We start from the raw sequence: 9429 nt of genomic DNA, 5'->3' as shown, positions 1-9429 counted from the left end.
CTTTCTTAAACGAATCCAGAGTCTGGGCCTCCACTGCCTTCTGGGGCAGAGCATTCCACACAGCCACCACTCTGTGGGTGAAGACGTTTCTCCTCATCTCTGTGCTAAATGGCCTCCCCCTTATTTTTAAGTTGTGTCCTCTGGTTCGGGCCTCACCCATCAGCGGAAACATATTTCCTGCCTCCAGAGTGTCCAATCATTTAATAATCTTATACGTCTCAATCAGATCCCCTCTCAGTCTTCTAAACTCAAGGGTATACAAGCCCAGTCGCTCCAATCTTTCAGCATAAGATAGTCGCTCTATTCAAAGAATTGACCTCGTGAACCTACGCTGCACTCCCTCAATAGCCAGAATGTTTTTCCTCAAATTTGGAGACCAGAACTGCACACAATATTCCAGGCCAGCATGCTATTAGCTTTCTTCACTACCTGCTGTACCTGCATGCTTACCTTCATTGACTGGTGTACAAGAACACCCAGATCTCTTTGTACTGCCCCTTTACCTAACTTGACTCCATTTAGGTAGTAATCTGCCTTCCTGTTCTTGCCACCAATGTGGATAACCATACATTTATCCACATTAAACTGCATCTGCCATGCATCTGTCCACTCACCTAACCTGTCCAGGTCACCCTGTAATCTCCTAACATCCTCCTCACATTTCACCCTGCCACCCAGCTCTGTATCATCAGCAAATTTTCTAATATTACTATTAATACCATCTTCTATATCATTAATATATATTGTAAAAAGCTGGGGACCCAGCACTGATCCCTGCGGTACCCCACTGGTCTCCACCTGCCATTCCGGAAGGGCGCCATTGATCACTACTCTTGTTTCCTGTCAGCCAACAAATTTTCAATCCAAGTCAGTACTTTGCCCCCAGTACCATGCGCCCTTAGTTTGCTCACTAACGTCCTATGTGGGATCTTATCAAAGGCTTTCTGAAAGTCCAGGTACACTACATCCACTGGATCTCCCTTGTCCATCTTCAGAGTTACATCCTCAAAAAATTCCAGAACTCGCTGGTAGCTCCGCAATTGGGAGGAGCGGGTGAAGCCCTTTCCACACTGAAAGCAGATGAACGCCCTCTCCATGATATGGACCCTTTGGTAGATTACAGTGTAGATGTCTGAGTGAACCCCTTCCCGCACACAGAGCATGTGAACGGCCCCTCTCTGGTGTGGATCGGCTGGTGCCTCCACAAGTTGCCCACATGACTGAAGCTCTTCTCGCACTTAAGGCAGCTAAACGACGCTTCTCCGATGTGGACCCGCTGGTGGGTCTGCAGGGTGTAGGAATCGACAAATCCCTTCCTGCACTCAGAGCAGGTGAACGGCCTCTCCCCCAGGTGAACCCACTGGCGTTTCGGGAGGTGGGATGCATCGATGAATCGCTGCCCACACAGAGAGCAGGAGAACGGCCTCTCCCTACTGTGAACCTGCTGGTGTGTCTACAGGTGGGACGACTGAATGAATCCTTTCCCACAATGGTGGCAGATGAATAGCCGCTCCCTGATGTGAACTCGCTGGTGTGTCTGCAGGCTGCACAGCCAACTGAATCCCTTCCCGCAAACTAAGCAGGAGAACGGCGTCTCCCCAGTGAGAACGCATCTGTGGGTGTCTAGCCCCAATGGGGAAGGGAACCCTATCCCACAGTCCCCACATTTCCATGATTTCCCCATGAGGGGAGCATTCTTTGTGTCGCGCTCACACATTCTCTCACACAGACAAAAGCAAACATTTCTTCTCGAATTGAATGGCTGCTGATATTCAAGCCCCATTGATTCAAGTGGCTCTGTCAGATGATGACGTATCATTTGTTTTCAGATTTCTTTCTGCATGTCTTCCTGCAAAAAGAATCACAAATTGAGTGATCACTGTCAGTACTGTTAAATGAACATAACATCGGTGGCAATTCCTGTAGATTGCTAGATGAGTGCTGACCATATGTTATGCAGGACGCAGAAAACCCTCATGCAACAAGATAGCCTTCAGTATGTTTGGAGGAAAACGTAATTTAGATCGCAATGACCTGGAACAAGCTGTCGACAAAGGTGTTGGAAATGGAGCTGAATCAAGAATATGATCATGAAATGTCAAGACTGCTTGGGAAAAGAAAGCCAGTGAAGTTACTGAATGACTTCCTGCTGTCCTAGTAAATTACAAAAAGACAAGAAATATAGAACGTAACTCCATTACTGCATTAGAAGGTGAAAAATCATAGACACAAAGTTTTTATAACAGCCAACAATATCAGATATATACCATATGAAGCAACATATGTCTTCCTTTGAAATCAATGTGCCAATCCCTTAAATACTGCTCAGTTCCATGAGAAACTACCCTTATAATTCTGAACATGAGGAAAGAAGGAAACCTTTTCCAGGGTGCAAACTCGAAACGTGCCAAACTGAGGGAATACACAAGGAAAATACCTTTGAGAGGGACAGAGAGCATCTGAGCAATCCATGGAGTCACTCCAGTTGCTACAAGTGAACAGTCTCCACCCCCACACCACACACGCTCCCCCCCACCCCCCCCCCGCCCCCCCCCACCCCCACGCCTGTCTCTCTCTCTCCCCCTCCCAGGTTGAGGAATGGAAAGGGGGAGACATTGCTTTGCTCCCAGATGTTGCCCAGAGGGAGAGAGTTTCACTCTGAAATTGACAGGGCTACCTCCACGTTGAGACGTCCACAATGGGGTGGGAACGCATTGCCCCTGCGCTGCCCTGCAGCTGAGGCACATGGGGAGGGGAGGACACTTTGCAAACTCCTTTCGATCTCCTCCACGTCAACGTGGTTTGAGTTCAAGCAAAGCACGGGGTTTAATTTTAGCTTTACACTCTCAGAATCCAACACTCTGTGAATCCAACACTTTACTCCCCACTCCACTCCATGGAAATACCGATTTGAGAGACTCTAGAGTTGGAGTTGCTACCATACCTGCTGTAAGGGGTTTGGTAGAAGCTGTTTATTTTAATGAACCATTTCAACTTAACTTCATCCTTGCCATTCAAATACTAATTTTACACAGAGGGTGGTTGATGTGTGGAATGAACCTCCTCAGGAAGCGGTGGATGCGGGTACAATAAAAAGACATTTGTTTTAGTACATGAATAGGAAAGGTTTGGAGGGATACAGGCCAACAGCAGGCAGGAGAGACTGATTTAGTTTGGGATTATGGTTGGCATGGACTGGTTGGACCAAAGGTCCATGATCATGCTGTATGACTCGATGGTAAGTTCATAGTTCCTTGAAAGGGGAGTCGCACATAGACAGCATAGTGAAGAAGGTGTTTGATATGCTTGCCTTTATTGGTCAGTGCACTGGGTGCAGGAGTCGGGAGGTCATGTTGCGACTGTAGAAGACATTGGTTAGGCCACGTTTGGATTATTGCATGCAATTCTGGTACCGGTGATCCCACCCTGACACACCATAAACCAGAGATAGTGACTGAAATTGACTCTGATACAAAATCAAATCATTAGATCGCTGCAGTGCAGAAAGAGGCCATTTGGCCCATTGAATGCATTGTGTACAGGCGTTGGGAGGTCATGTGGTAGCTTAATAGGACATTGGTTCGGCCACTTTTGGATTATTGCATTCGATTCTGGTCTCCCTACTGAAGGATAGGAACGATGTTGTGAAACTTGAAAGTGTGCAGAAAAGATTGATAGGGATGTCGCCAGGGTAGGAGAGTTTGTGGTATAAGGAGAGCCTGAATAGGATGGGGCTGCTTCCCTGGAGTGTCGGAGGCTGAGGGGTGATCTTATGGACATTTATAAAATCATGAGGGGCATGGATAGGGTGAATAGGCTAGAGGAAGTGGTGGAGGCTGGTACAATTACAACATTTAAAAGGCATCTGGATGGGTGTGTGAATAGGAAAGGTTTGGAGGGATATGGGCCAAATGCTGGCAAATGGGACACTAGATTTATATAGGACATCTTGTCAGCATGGATGTGTTGGATCAAAAAGTCTATTTCCGTGCTGTATATCTCTATGTCTATTTGATAACAGATGCTTTATTTCTGTTGATGTAAATATTGTTAGGGAGAGAGAATTCCTCAAGTAGGGGATGATAAGAATCCTGGGAGACCCCTAATTCTGATTTACTATCTAATGAACACACTTTAAGCGCCAAATGTGCATTTATGTCTCATTTTGTTTCATTTTTCTTGTTTTATTCCCTGCTCCAATAACTCTCTCAGTCTGGATGGTTCTCAGGCTGAGAATATTGTGTATTGGGCCTTGATCGACTGAATGTTTTATTGCTCTGGAAGGTGTAAAAGGGGCTCAAAGTTTCAGCAGAAAGCCAGCTGAGCTGAGGACAGACAACATCTTACTCTGTAGGAAGAGGGAAAAGAGGACAGAGAAATCAGGACCTGAAATCCGAGCTGACACCAGAGTACCATGTTGTTAGTGCTTTGATTAGCAGTGCCAACCCTCTACCTTTACCTCGCTTCATATTCAACTTGAATGCCACGTACCCCCTCAATATTCAGATCCAATCCTTGTCATCATGAAGCCATGTCCCTGTAAGGAGTCTCAGATCATAATTATTCTCTTCAATGTGTGCAGTCAATTCATTCAGTTGTGTTACATTGCAGCACACATTCAGCCATACAGTCTTCAGTTTCAATTCTTGTGTTCTGAAGAATCCAGTTTTGATTGATTAGATTCGATTCCCTTCAGTGTGGAAACAGGCCCTTCGGTCCAACAAGTCCACACCAACACCCTGAAGAGTAACCCACCCAGACCCATTTCTTTCTGATCAATGAACCTAACACTATGGACAATTTAGCATGATCATTTGACCTGACCTGCACATCTTTGGACTGGGACATTTACTTTCCGTGTCCCTTTCTATCATTCTCTGATGTTCATTTCCACATCACCACATTGCTCACCTGCCTTGATACGGATTGGCCATGAAAAATGCATGTTCATACATTTGCAGCAACAGAAGCAAGAGTAGGTCATTTGGTCCATCGAACTACTCCACCATTCATTAATATCATGGCTTATCTATCCATCGTCTCAGCTCCTCATACCTGCATTATCCTGACTATCCTAAATTCACCTACCATACAAAGTCCCATCGAACTATGTCTTGAATATGGCTGCTTCTACTGCTTCTTTGGGCAGAGAATTCCAATGGTTCACCACTCTCCGGGAAAAGCAGTTCCTTCTCCTCTGTCTTAAACCTACTCCCCCTAATCTTGTGACCTAGTCTCACTCACCAGCAGAAATAACTAGATAGGGTGGGTCTGGGTGGCATGCTCGTCGGATGGGTCAGTGTGGACTTGATGGGATGAATGGCCTGCTTCCACGCTGTAGTGATTCTATGATTTACCGCAGTTGTGTTTGCCATGGACCACAGCACCAGAACTTCCCACCTTCTGCAAATCGAAAGACAAGTCCCACCCTGCCCTCTTGTACGTAGGTTATCAAACTGCTTAATAATCTCCACTGAATCCAGCCCACGCCTCCCGCTGCTGCCAGTAACCTTTACAAAGCTGATGAGACAATGCTATACCTGCAGTACTGAAAATCATAAGGCTTCTCACGATACCAGTTACTGATTCACCACTCCCACTGATGGACAGCATTGGAAATACAATGTTGGAGGCTGAAAGGAATGAGCAGTTTAAAACAAAAACTCACCTAACCCTTCACTAGGCTCCCTGCTCAGCACACTTTACTTAAATCACTTCAACTCCACATTGCAACAAATTTCCACTTTCCACCAATATCCTGAATGTCCTCACTCACTCAGTTGCTGTCTCACAAATGAAAGATTTCATTGTAGCTTCTGCTCCCAGTCAGGACAAAACATCTTTGAAAGCTGCTTTGAAAGTCCAGTCTTCACAATGACACTTCTGCTTTCCTTCAGTCCAAATTGTCCGTGCTGAACAGATATCCCAAATTAACATGGTGCTCATTTGTCAGCACATAACCCATATCCCTCTCAATTCTCCCGATTACCAGATGCCTTTTAACATGCTTTAATTATACCAGCCTCCACCACTTCCCCTGGCAGCTCATTCCATACACACAACACCCTCTGTGTGAGAAAGGTGCCTGTAAAGTTCCTTTTTAAATATTTCCCCTCTTACATCACACCTATGCCCTCTAGTTTTGGACTCCCCCACTCTGGGGAAAAGATTTTGGCTGTTCACCCTATCCATGCTACTTATGAACTTCTATAAAGTCATCCCTCAGCCCCCAATGATCCAGAGTAATCAGCCCCGGCCTATTCAGCCTCTCCATATAGATCAAACCCTCCAACTCTTGCAATAGCCTTGTAAATCTTTTCCAAATCCTTGCAAAGGTTCGTAACACTTTTCCTGTAGCAGAGAAACCAGAACCGAATACAGTATTCCAAAAGTGGCCTAATCAATGTCCTGTACAGCCGCAACATGACCTCCCAACATCTGTATTGAAATGCACTGACCTTTTAAAGCAAATATACCAAAAACCTTCTTTGCTATCCTGCCTACCTGCGACTCCACTATGAACCAACACTCGAAGGTATGTTTATTCAACAACACTCCCCATTAAATGTGTAGATCCTGCCCTGATCTGCCTTTCCAAAATCCATATTTCAAAATGGGGTCGAGAAACGTATAAGCCGTGATTGAATGGTGGAGCAGATCTGATGGGCTAAATGGCTTAATTTCTGCACCAATGTCGTATGGTCTCTTGCCGTCCTGGACACAGTGAGAGAATTGGAAGCAGGAATAGGTCATTTGTCTTTCCAGCTGGCACCAGCATTGAACAGTTCATAACTGGATATAAATATACCTGCATCTAGATGGAAAGGCTGGGTCTTTTTTCACTGGAGCATCAGAGGTTGAGAGGTCACCTTAGAGAGGATTATAAAATCATGAGAGGTATAGATGAGGTGAACGGCAGGTATTCTTTCCCTGGTGTGGGTGTTTCAAGATTAGGGAGCAAATTTTGAAGGTGAAGAAAGAAATATTTTAAAAAGAAATGAGGGGCACCTTTTTTTTAAAAGATCAAGAGTAGTTCGTGTGAGGAATCAATGTCCAGAGGAGTTGCTGGATGCAGGTACAGTTACAATGTTTAAAAGACATTTGGATAAGTACATGAATAGGAAAGGGTCGGAGGGATATGGGACAATCACTGGCAGGTGGGACCAGTTTAGTTTCAGAACACCGTCAGCATGGACTCGTTCGATTGTATGGTCTGTTTCTGTGCTGTATGACTCTGTAACTGTTCTGTACTGGTTTTAAAACCGTTTTCTTGCCGTTTCCCATAACTTCTTTGTTCTTCAAAGTCACATGAACTCAGCCTTGAATACATTCAATAACCGACCTAACTGCAGGAAGACATCCCCACTTCTGAACTCAATTCCTCTTGCTGATATACCACTTGCTTTGCTCATTGCTTGCTGCACTTTCTGACAACTGGCAGTGACTGGTGTAGAAAGACAGTAAGGCCCCTTTGTCTATCCACACATCACTCCTGATGAAGGGCTCGTGCCCGAAACGTCGACTCTCCTCCTCCTCAGTTGCTGCCTGACCGACTGTGGTTTTCCAGCGCCACAATATTCAACTCTGATCTCCAGCATCTCACTTTCGCCACATCTCAACATATCACCATTTAAACAATGCACCTCCTTTCTGCTATTTTTTCACACTACAAAGGCTATAACTTCACATTGTGATATTGCATTTTCCATGTGTTTGCAAGTTGACACACAGACCTGGATCAACTTTTCCAGAGTCTGGCCCCTCCCTCGGTTCACTCTTGAACCCCAGAATGAAAAAGTGGTGAGAAAAACACTGTTGTACTCACAAATGTTAGACAGAGGAAGGAAGTTACAGTCTGGGGTGAAGTTTAACCTTATGCAGAGAGAAAAGAACAGCAGCAGCTTCAGAGTTCATGGTCCAACCTCCGCATTTCCACAATGGCCGGCTCTGATTGGCAGGAGGACCAGACTCCTTCCGGTCCTCCAAGGTTCTCCATTGCTCCATGGAAAGGGGCTCGCTCGCCGTTTCTGTGGACACCCAAGAGTATGCGCAGTGCTTGCTGACACCATGGAGCATGCACAGTGTGCAGGAATTTGTTACAAATTTTAAAGTTAAAAATCACAAAGCACCTGGTGATAGTCCAACAGACTTATTTGGAGGCACTAGCTTTCGGAGCCCTGCGCCTTCATCAGCTGATTGTAGAGCATAACATCGTAAGACACAGAATTTATGATCTTACGATCTTATATTCCACAACCACCTGATGAAGTAGCAGCGCTCCGAAAGCTAGTGCTTCCAAACAAGCCTATTGGACTGTAACCTGGAGTTGTGTGATTTTTAACTTCGTACACCTTAGTCCAACACGGGCACCTCCCGATCATGACAAATATTAAGCGTCCAAATGATGGAAAATTATGATTTTATTTCTTTTGCATTTTGTCTGTCTGCTCAACGTTTCTGTCTTTTCCCTAGGTAAGAGGTATTCCAAAACTAGAGGGTAAAGGTTTAGGGTGTGGGGGAAAGATTTTAAAAGATCTAAAAGACGAGGAATAGAACATTCACCCCTTACTGGGCGAAAGTGAGGACTGCAGATGCTGGAGATTAGGGTCGAGAGTGTGGTGCTGGAAAAGCACAGCAGGTCAGGGAGCATCCGAGGAGCAGTACACTCGACGTTTCGGGCAAAACCCTTCGTCAGGAAATAGCCATGGGGAACTGCAGGGCTGTAGCCTAAACGAGTGAGTCTCAGTGGGATGCTGTTGGGAAGGTCGGTGTGAATGGCCTGTAGAGATGATATGGTTCCACTGCCTTAGCCACGCGTCTTTTGAGAAATGTGGGAGGAGTGGGTTCCAGTTCGTGGGACACTGACACGAGTCCTGGAGAAGGTGGCATTTGTGCTGTCTCTATCTTCACATTCTGCCCCCCTGTCCATTTTCTCCCCATCCACTGCCCCCTGCCTATTCTCTCTCCTCATACTGCACCCTCTATTCTCTCCCCCAAACCTCTGAACCCCAGTCTGTTCCCCTGTCCATTTTCCTCCCTTCTCCGCCACCACCAGCGACCCCTTCACCCACCCACCCCACCCCCACAATCGTCCTTTCTCGTGCCTCAGCCCTCTTTGATCGCTGTATGAAGTTTTTCTCAGGGAAGAGAGAGAATGGATGGTGATGACTTTATCTGGGAAACACGGCATGTGAGAAATAGCTGATTTTTAAAATTGAGAATAACTAAAACCAAATATTCAGAAACTTCGTTACAGTCGGGAAGAATGTTATTTTTTTTCAAAAAAAAGCTGCACAAATCTTTCTGAAACTTGCATTGATGTATGTGCAGTTAGGCCACAACAAACGACTGGCTGTAAGGAGTGAATGAGTGAATAAAAGACAAGTCCAACCTTGCCCTCGAGGAGAAGGTGAAAACTGCTGATGCTGG

The sequence above is a fragment of the Chiloscyllium plagiosum genome, unplaced genomic scaffold (genome assembly GCF_037043375.1).
Source record: "Chiloscyllium plagiosum isolate Xiang-an unplaced genomic scaffold, Cpla_swu_hap1 HiC_scaffold_27, whole genome shotgun sequence".
In the NCBI taxonomy this organism is placed as follows: domain Eukaryota; kingdom Metazoa; phylum Chordata; class Chondrichthyes; order Orectolobiformes; family Hemiscylliidae; genus Chiloscyllium; species Chiloscyllium plagiosum.
The sequence above is the reverse complement of the archived record's forward strand: the minus strand, read 5'-3'. Positions refer to the sequence as shown.